Here is a 10,090-nt window from a genome sequence, read left to right on the forward strand (position 1 = left end):
ACACCACTTAGACAAGGGATGGAATCAACATTCGACTTCGAAGCAACTCGAATACCACAACTCAAAACAAAAACAAAGGATTGGCTTGCAGAATAAGCCGGAACAAACATATGATAGAGATTTCGTCCGAAGTTTTCGTGGTGGGGCCTACACGGGCTCGATCGTACAGCACCGTCATGTACAAGGCAGTGCACATGACATACGAAGCGTCCCCGAGTCGGCATAGCCAAGGACTCTTTAAGACACAATGAGACCACTGTAAAACCAACCGTGAATAGGCGGACCACTAGACATCGAACCCCAATTTCATATCATACATCTGTCGGAAAGATATCCTAAGAGCTACTTGGATTCCCACTCATAAACTCCCGAAACTTTCCGGCTATGCAATCAGGTGTTGGGGATACAGGGGAAGCATAATATCTCACCCAAAACTAGCAAATCCTACATCCAGTTGTATCCATCCTTCAACACATAACCAAGAAACCTTCGGAAATCATCTACCTCAACCTTCGAAAAGCATCCGTTATACGAGTTATGGCAATACTCCCGAACTCCCGCCCCAGTACTGGGTGGCGTCGAGGTTATCTCACCAACAACTGCATAAAAGAGATTTTCGATGTCGGCGAACTAAACTCAGCTATTCCAGAACTGCAACGATAAAATTGTGACGACAACACCTCGGAGCTCAACTCCCCGGGACACTGGCACAACCCCTAAATTACAGGAGGCACCAAGAACAATGTTCTCATCACAAATCCATCAGAACGATTCCAAGATACCCGCATGATCCTAAAAATATTTAGTGAAATTTGAGAAGAGAAGAGTCAAAACTCTACGTCAGGATGCCTTACCAGAGCGATGAAGGGACTGGGGAGTAAAACGAATTCCTAAACTCTCCGATATATAATTCCTAAATGACTCAAAACATTTTTCTAGACTCAACAACGACTGCTAAAAACGATCAAGCAATGGGGCTCCTAAGGTCAGGGAAGGCTCTGATACCAACTTGTAACGCCCTCGATGCGGCTATATCTCCCATGTGTCGAAGCACGACTTAGAGGCATAACCGCATTGAAAGCAATGTCGCAAGTGAGGTAATCTTCACACAACCCATGTAATACATAAGCGAAAGAGTAACATAGTTGGCTTACAATCGCCACTTCACACAATACATGAATAAAGCATTACATTCATCCAAATACAATCAAGGTTAGACTACGGAACCAAAATAAAATAAGACTACCCCAAATGCTACACAGATCCCCGATCGTCCTGACTGGGCTCCACTACTAATCAACTAGGATGAAACAATACAACAGACAAGATCTTCATCGAGCTCCTCCTTGGCTTGGTTGCGTCACCTGCTCGGCAACATCGGCACCTGCAAACTGGTTTTGGAAGTATCTGTGAGTCACGGGGACTCAGCAATCTCACACCCTCGCGATCAAGACTACTTAAGCTTACAGGTAAGGTAAAGGTATGAGGTGGAGCTGCAGCAAGCGACTAGTATGTATGGTGGCTAACATACGCAAATGAGAGCGAGAAGAGAAGGCAAGGCACGAGCGAAAAATTATGATCAAGAAGTGATCCTATAACAACCTACGTCAAGCATTAATCCAACACCGTGTTCACTTCCCGGACTCCGCCGAGAAGAGACCATCACGGTTACACACGCGGTTGATGTATTTTAATTAAGGTCAACTTCAGGTTTTCTACAACCGAACATTAACAAATTCCCCTCTGCCCATAACCGCGGGCATGGCTTTCGAAAGTTCAAATCCCTGCAGGGGTGTCCCAACTTAGCCCATCACAAGCTCTCACGGTCAATGAAAGATATTCCTTCTAGCGGGAAGACCCGATCAGACTCGGAATCCCGGTTACAAGACATCCTCGACAATGGTAAAACAAGTCCAGCAAGACCACCCGCTGTGCTGACAAATTCCGATAGGAGTTGCACATATCTCGTTCTCAGGGCACACCGGATAAGCTAAGCATATAGGAGCCGACATAACCCAAGTTGCCAAGGGATGGCCCTGCACGGTGCTCTGGGTTGGACCAACACTTAGAGAAGCACTGGCCCGAGGGGTTAAAATAAGATGACCCTTGGGCTGGCCGACCCAAGGGAAAGAAAAAAAAGGCTAGGTGGCAAATGGTAAAACCAATGTTGGGCCTTGCTGGAGGAGTTTTATTCAAGGTGAACTGTCAAGGGGTTCCCATTATAACCCAACCGCGTAAGGAACGCAAAATCCGGGAACATAACACCGATATGACGGAAACTAGGGCGGCAAGAGTGGAACAAAACACCAGGCATAAGGCCGAGCCTTCCACCCTTTACAAAGTATATAGATGCATTAATTAAATAAGAGATATTGTGATATCCCAACAAGTAAACATGTTCCAACAAGGAACAAGTTCTCCATGTTCCAACAAGGAACAAACTTCAATCTTCACCTGCAACTAACAACGCTATAAGAGGGGCTGAGCAAAGCAGTAACTTAGCCAAACAACGGTTTGCTAGGACAAGGTGGGTTAGAGGCTTGGCTCAACAATATAGGAGGCATGAGAAGCAAGTGGTAGGTATCGCAACATAGGCATAGCAAAAGAGCGAGCAACTAGCAAGCAAAGATAGAAGTGATTTCGAGGGTATGATCATCTTGCCTGAAATCCCGCAAGGAAGAAGAACGAGTCCATGAAGGAGATAAACGGACGAAGGCGAACGAATCCTCACAAACGCGACATTATCGGAACCAACCGAAGAAACAACACCGGAAAGAAGCAAACAACATAGTAAACAACCACCACATAATCATGGCATGATGCACAATCAAGTATGATGCATGTCCGATTTAATGAAGCATGACATGGCAAAACGCACAAACAATCCTACAAATTAAGTGGAGCTCATTATGCAACGGAGTTGCATATTGAAGAAAACACCACATGACTTATTTAGTTCTCTCTCGTTTATGTACCCAACAAGATTAAATGTTGTTAGCATGGCAAGAGGGTGAAGCAAACGAAAACTACCTAACTAGGCAAGTTTAAATGAGGCCGGAAACAACAAACAACAAATCCAGAAAGTCCTCATGAGCATATTTTGGTTATGGTACTGTTCTGCCCTAAACATAATTTTAGAGTTATTAAACATGCAAAGTAAGGTCACCATGTTAAACTAGGCATTTTTCTACCCCATTTACATATATAATTTATTTAATTTGGAGCTACGATTAATTAGTTATGAAATAAAGCATTTTAGAATGGCATTTAAGCACATTTAAACAAAAAACATTTCAAACATTTCAAACATGATTGAAAGTGGTATATTATTAACCTACACAAAATTCTGAGCAAGTTTCATATATAAATCATTTTAATATGACGCACGGTTATTAAGTTATTATATGCATGAACAGCAGGGACTTTTCTGTAAAACAGTAATTCGCTGGATAAATGGACAAATCATTCAGGGGAAAAAGTACAACATGGGCCCAAACTGGCTGGGTGAGGGTTGCTCACTTTGGGCCAAGCCCAGGTCGGATCTGGAGGGGAAGCAAGCTGGGCCTGCTCTATGGGCTGCAGGAAGAGGTGGCCATGGGCCTGTCGAACGGAAGTAGGGGAGCGATGGGCCTGTGCGTCGCGGTCAACGGGAGGGGCGTGTGTTCGTCCTCGACTGGACGCAGGGGAGGCAGTGGCGCGACGAAGCTCCGACAACGACTGGGTCCGGTGACGCTGATGAGGCCGGGAATGGTTCGCAGGGCCCTGGATCCGGTGGATCCCGGCCGGATCTGGCGAAGGCGGGGTCAATGGCGAACTCCCTGGGCGGCGATAGCAGGCACCTGAGAGAGAGAGAGAGAGAGCACTTAGAGATAGAGACGACGGGAGGAGGATAACGAAGGGAGGGAGAGGGACGAGGCTGGTCCTGGCGGCTTCGGTGGTGGTGGTTGAGGTCGCTAGCGGCGGCGCTGGTTAAGACGGCGACGAGGTGTCTCAGGGCATCCACGGCGGTGGGGTCTTCCTCGGTAGCAACGAGGGAGATGCAGGGAGCAGGGGGCCTCGGGCGCCAGAGATGTTACAGAGAGAGAGAGAGAGAGCAGCGGGGAATAAGAGAGGCGACGAGGAGCTGCACAAAGCCGACCTTGGAGCACTGGCACGGGGCGACGAGATGAGGCCGAGCGCTCCTGCTCGGCCACGGGCGTGGAGAGAGACGAGGGGAAGCGCTGCCTCATGCTGTTGCTGGTGAGGAAAAACAAGGGAGAGGGTAGCGGCGATTGGTTGGGCGTGGAAATCTGAGGAGGGGCAGTGGCGATGGTGGTTTTTTGGATCGGGAGGGGATCCCAAGGAGGAGGAGACAGTGGGCTGGCAGCGGCGGAGGATGGGACAAGATCCCTAGTTTTTAGGGTTGGACTAGAGTTTATATATATATATATATATATATATACACACACACAAAAGGGGATGATTTGGATCCTCCGATAGCGATCAGGCGGTCGAGAAAATATAGGTTGGGAGTCCAAATAAGAAAATGAGGATGTTTTGTAGATGTTTGGGGATGATCCGGACACGACGGTGATGACTGCTCGGGTCGAGTCCGGGACAATTCTCGGACGCGCGCGCGAGGAGGGCCGCGGGCTGACGAGAGAGGTTAGGTTGGACCTGGCGGTAGGTAGTGGGCTGTGTAAACGGTCTCGAACTAAGAGAAGAGAAGAGAGGGAGGCCCGGCGACTGTTTCGAAGACCGAAAACGTCCGACGTTAGACCGGCTACTATTGCCGCTATATTTATCCGTTGGGGCATCAAACGGACTCCGAATGCGATAAAACTTGGTAGGCGGTCTACTGACAACAAAACAATACCGCATGCCAACTTTCAACCCATTCCGAGAACATTTTCCGGCCACTTATAAAAATACTATTTCGGACATGCCGCGGGCGCGTGCAAGTGTGTCTGAGCTCAGAACGGACGACGGACGGAACTGGAAGACCCGGACGAATGCAAGTTTTGAAAACATGATGATGCAATGCACATGATGACATGACAAGATGCAACACGCAAGCGAATGACATGGCAACAACAGCGAATAACTGGACGACACCTGGCGCAACGGTCTCGGGGCGTTACAGATGACCTCGACCGTATAGCTACACTACAGAGATCTCATCAGGAGTGATGTATGAGGTTCCACCCTCGGCACTCGACGGTAACTCTGAAGAGTCGAGCAACAAAAGGGGAAAGTGATGTGCGGTGTCGGGGCCTGGACGTCGATCACGTTGATCGAGTCAACGAACATAAAGCAGGGCAACTGGGACAAGGTGGGGTCACTGATGGATCTCTAACCAACCTATACTAAGCAGTTTAGGATAAGTAGGTAAGGTATGAAAGCAAGTAACAACAACAGGCTATGCATCAGAGTAGGATCATACAGAAAGCAGTAGCAGTTCTAATGCAAGCATGAGAGGGAAAGAAATGGGCGATATCGGAATGCTCAAGGGGGGTTTGCTTGCCTGGTTGCTCTGGCAAGGAGGGGGGTCGTCGTCGACGTAGTCGGTCACAAGGGCAGCATCGGTCTCGGGGTCTACCGGAGAGAAGAGGGGGAAGAAACAGTAAATATAAAGCAAACATAGCACCACAAAGCATAACAAGGCAATAAGATGTGCCGGGTGTGACATAACGCGGTAGGAGGTGATACCGGCGAAGGGGGGAAACATCCGGGAAGGTATCCCCGGTGTTTCGCGTTTTTGGACAGTAGAACCGGAGGGGGAAAGTTACGTGTTCGCTATGCTCGGGACACGTGGCGGATGAACGGGCTGCGTATCCAGGTTCGTCTCGTCGTTCTGAGCAACTTTCATGTACAAAGTTTTTCCATCCGAGCTACAGTTTATTTTATATTAATTTTAAAAGATTAAAATCATTTTTAGGATTTATTTAATTAATTTAATCAACATTATCCAGAAAAGTGTTTGCTGACGTCATCATGACGTTAGCATGACGTCGGCAGTCAGTTGACCAAGTCAAATGACATGTGGGTCCCACTGGTCATTGACTTAGTTAATTAAACAAGATTAGTTAATTTAATTAAAGTGATTAGGTTAATTAATTAGGCTTAATTAGATTAATTAACAGGATTAATTAATTAATTAATTAATTAATTTAAAAAAACTTTTGAAAATACATTCTAGGCTGAGCCCCACTTGTCATTGGCCCCGGGGGCCCTAGCGGATCGGTTGCAGGGGCGCATCTGGGCGGGCGTAACCTCCTGAATCGGGGGGACGTGGGTGCGGGCGCCGGCGCGGCGCCGACGAGGCCACGGCGGGGCGGGACGGCAGGTGCGGCGGCGACCGCAGGGGTAACGGAGCGGGCGTACAGGGGAGGCCGAAGGGAGTAGGCGGCAGCGCGGGCGCGGCCGGCGAACAGCGGCAGCAGCGCGCGGGCTGGCCTGTGGCCACGGCAGGGCAGGGAAGGTGAGGCCAGCAGGCGAAGGCTGCGGTCGAGGGAGGCGGCAGCGCAGACGATCGGCGGCGCTAGGCGCGGCGCAGGCGGGCGGCTTCACGGGCGGCGTCGGCGCTGGTGGAGCGGAGCAGAGCCACGGCAGCAGAGCAGCACGACGTAGCATGGCGGGGGAGGCGCGGGCGCGGCTGCGGCCGGAGCACGTGCAAGCTGGTGGGCGCGAGCCCGGCGCGTGGGCAGGCAGCAAGCGCAACGCGCGGGCGGGCGCAGGTGGTCGCGAGCAGCAACAGTGGCGGGCGAGCGCCGGACGCAGCGGTGGCCAGCGGAGCCGCGGTGAGCAGGCCGCGAGCGTGCGAGGGAGAGAGGAGGAGAGGGGAGCTCACGGCGGGGTGCAGGGAAAGGGCAATGGAGCGCGGGGAGGAAGCCGGGGACGTCGCGATGCAGGGGAGGACGACGGCGAGGTCCGGTGGGGGTGGCGCTCTGGCGTTGGCGATGCGGTCTAGCGGCGCCAGAGGCGGGGCGGCGTGGTCGAGGCTGCGCTCCGGGCGACGGTGGACGGCGAAGGGCCAAGGGGGCGGAGCTGGGTTCGATCCCCCCTTCCCGATCTAGATCGGGATCGAGAGGTGGGGGCAGACGAGGGAGAGTGGGGGGGGATCGTGTGGGGGTGGTTGGGCTAGGGTTACGGGTGAGGGGGTTATGGAGGGACGGCTGGGCTGGTTGTGGCCTGGTGGCCAGCTGGGCCACAGCCCAGCAGTGGGGGGGGCTTTGTTTCTTTTTCTTTTTTGTTTTTTTGTTTTTGTTAGTTTAGTTTCTTTAAAATACAAGTTAGCACCTAAATTAGTACCATCAAAATAGGCCACTGCCAAACCTAGTTGGGACCCAAAATAATTTAGTTTAATATTTTTATATACTCAAAAGCAATTAAATTATTATTTTAGCCACAATTTTTAATTAGTTTAGGGCATTTAAACACTTTGGAAAAGGTTGGTTCCACCACCAAAACTAGTTAGGGATTATTTGCCACATGATGAACATTTCAGTTTTAATGTTTCAAAACTTTTACCGATTGACTTGATTTTGAATTTTAATTTGAATCGTCTTCGAACTAACGGGGGATTAGCAACAGTAATTCGAGGTGATGTGGCATCATTAGTAGAGGTTACTGTAGCTTGATTATCCGGGCATCACAATTCTCCTCCACTACAAGAAATCTCGTCCCGAGATTTAAGTGCGGAAGTAAAGAGTAACTTCGGGAGAACTGACCCTTATAGGGTTAACTATCTGGTGAACAATTCAGGGAATGTGGCAGAAGTATCTCTCGAGTTGAAACTTAATAAAACATCGAGAGCAAAATGTGAAGGTACAATAGGAAGTTTCAAGCGAATGGACAAACGATCGATACCTGAACAGAGTGTGAGAAGGGGGGTTTAGAGCATCGGGAGTAGATCATCTCTCGGACGGTGGCTGGTGACAACACTCAAGGCCAAGAGCAAATGATACTTCGGAATAAAGGATATACAGGAGAGTCAGGTTTCGATCCTGTGGAATTATGGTTTATGGGCCCACCATGTGGATTAAAAGTAGAAGGGTGCTGACATCTTCCATGGTTATGATAGCAAGGCATGTCAGAGGGTAGCCTGTCAGTTATGTCGGCAACAACGTTGGTACCAAGGGCGAGGGACGAAGGGAACCATTATCCTGCTCGTTGAACGAGGCGGGCCATTAGGCAAAGTTCTCGTCCATCGGTGGCTACCGGAATGTCATCAACAATAGTAACAGGGTCTTACTGACAGAGTGATACAATGAGGTGTTTACATAAGCAGGGAAGTATTGCTCCTTATATAATATAGATCACAATAAGGTTTAAACAAACCAATGGAAAGGAAAATGTAATTGTCAGATTAAACAGAACAATGGAAAGGAAAATGTGTTTAAACACATATTTCAGGGGCATATCCTTCCCAAGGACAATCAGAGCATGATATCCATGACAGGATAGAAGTATAAAACCATTTATGTAAGGGGAAAGAAATTTCATGACGTTACCCATACAACGGTGTTTGGATAATTGATAAAGAAGATTTAGTATCGTGCTTCAAATGTTCTTATTGGAGATTGGATTACCACAGACATGCTTCGAGATAGCATTGACTTGGTTTCAAACAAAGGTCGGACTTTGGATACACCAAGGATCCATCGGAAACAACTTAGAAAATAAGTCATACAATTTTAGCAGGGAAAGATGAGGGTGTGGCCGACGGGCTCAGTAGCAATCCATCGACATGTCAAAAGGGATGTATCCCCAAAATTAATATGATCAATTTTGTGTTGGGGGGAAGACAAGAGTGTTGTTGATGCTGACACAAATCATCGAGAGGCAAAGATGGTGTTTCTAGCCATGAATTCAATTGACATCTCTGAAGAAGCCAAAGTGTGATGGTGATCAAGACAAAGTTTGTCGAGAGACTCTATGAAGATGCCCTTGAGCAGAAAAGGGAGTATGAAGTGAAAGGCTATGAGAACCACGGATTCGACACAAGCTCAAAGTCAAGCTTGTTGTTCGAGGTGAAATGATAAGGTGAGGAAGATCGATGTAAGCTTAGCTCATCATTGGAAGCCGCTCCGGGCATAAGGACCAGGTAGCACAGTTAGAAAGTTGTCATGATAAAAGATAGCTGATCAGGCTAGGAATGATGTGATGGGGTATAAAGTGTCCCAGTATCAAGTACTAGGTGTAATGCCAGAAGGTAAATCGAAGTAGAGGTTGGACGGGGGAAATGATTTGCAGAGGATAAGTAATTTTAACTTACCCAGTGAATGAGATCAAGGAGGAAATATGGTCGAGACCATAACTGCAAGGGATCCAATTTACGATACCTAAAGAATTATTCAAATGATTAAATATCCTTGCAAGAAGCTTTCATGATAAGTTCCACACCGTGTCCGTGGGCATGAACACAAAGGTTCAGGGGCGACTCCCACTTCTATAATGCATAACCTTTCATTTTACTTCTCACTCTTGATGAAGTTGTAGTATTGAAATTTTATCTGACGAAAAGCCAGTAGCGTATAACCCGCATAACTTTCGAGTTCACACAGATTAGGGAAGGCATAGGTTCAACCCATCGGGGTATCTTAGGAACATATATCCTAAATTTCGAGAATAAATAACACAAGCTCGGTAGTAGAGTATGCTTGAGAAAGCAGAGGATACTATTTTCCAAAAGCATTATGTATCCGAGGAAAGGCTCACAAGCTTATTGAATATGCAGGATGTTGTCGGATAAAATCCGAAAAAGGGGGTCTGGTGGTCCACAAGGGATTTCATGTGAGCATCAGTATTCAACCTAAGGTAAAACAATGCAAGGAGACCAGATTATAGAAACAACTGACTAACTCAAAGCTCAATTTCAAAGGAATTATGATTTCCAAAACAAGGGATTAGAAGCAATGCTCTGATTAGGGAGGGATAGGTAGAATAGCCTTAGGGGTACACTCGATGGCGATTTGATTGGTCGAGACCCAGCACATGTTAAAATGACGTCTGTGTTGGAAGGTTGAATTCTAGGATCTGATTGAGGATTGCGAGCATTCGCAACATATTGTATCAACGGACTCAAAATGACAAAGGCAAAGGATGACAA

The sequence above is a fragment of the Triticum aestivum genome, chromosome 4A (genome assembly GCF_018294505.1).
Source record: "Triticum aestivum cultivar Chinese Spring chromosome 4A, IWGSC CS RefSeq v2.1, whole genome shotgun sequence".
In the NCBI taxonomy this organism is placed as follows: Eukaryota; Viridiplantae; Streptophyta; class Magnoliopsida; order Poales; family Poaceae; genus Triticum; species Triticum aestivum.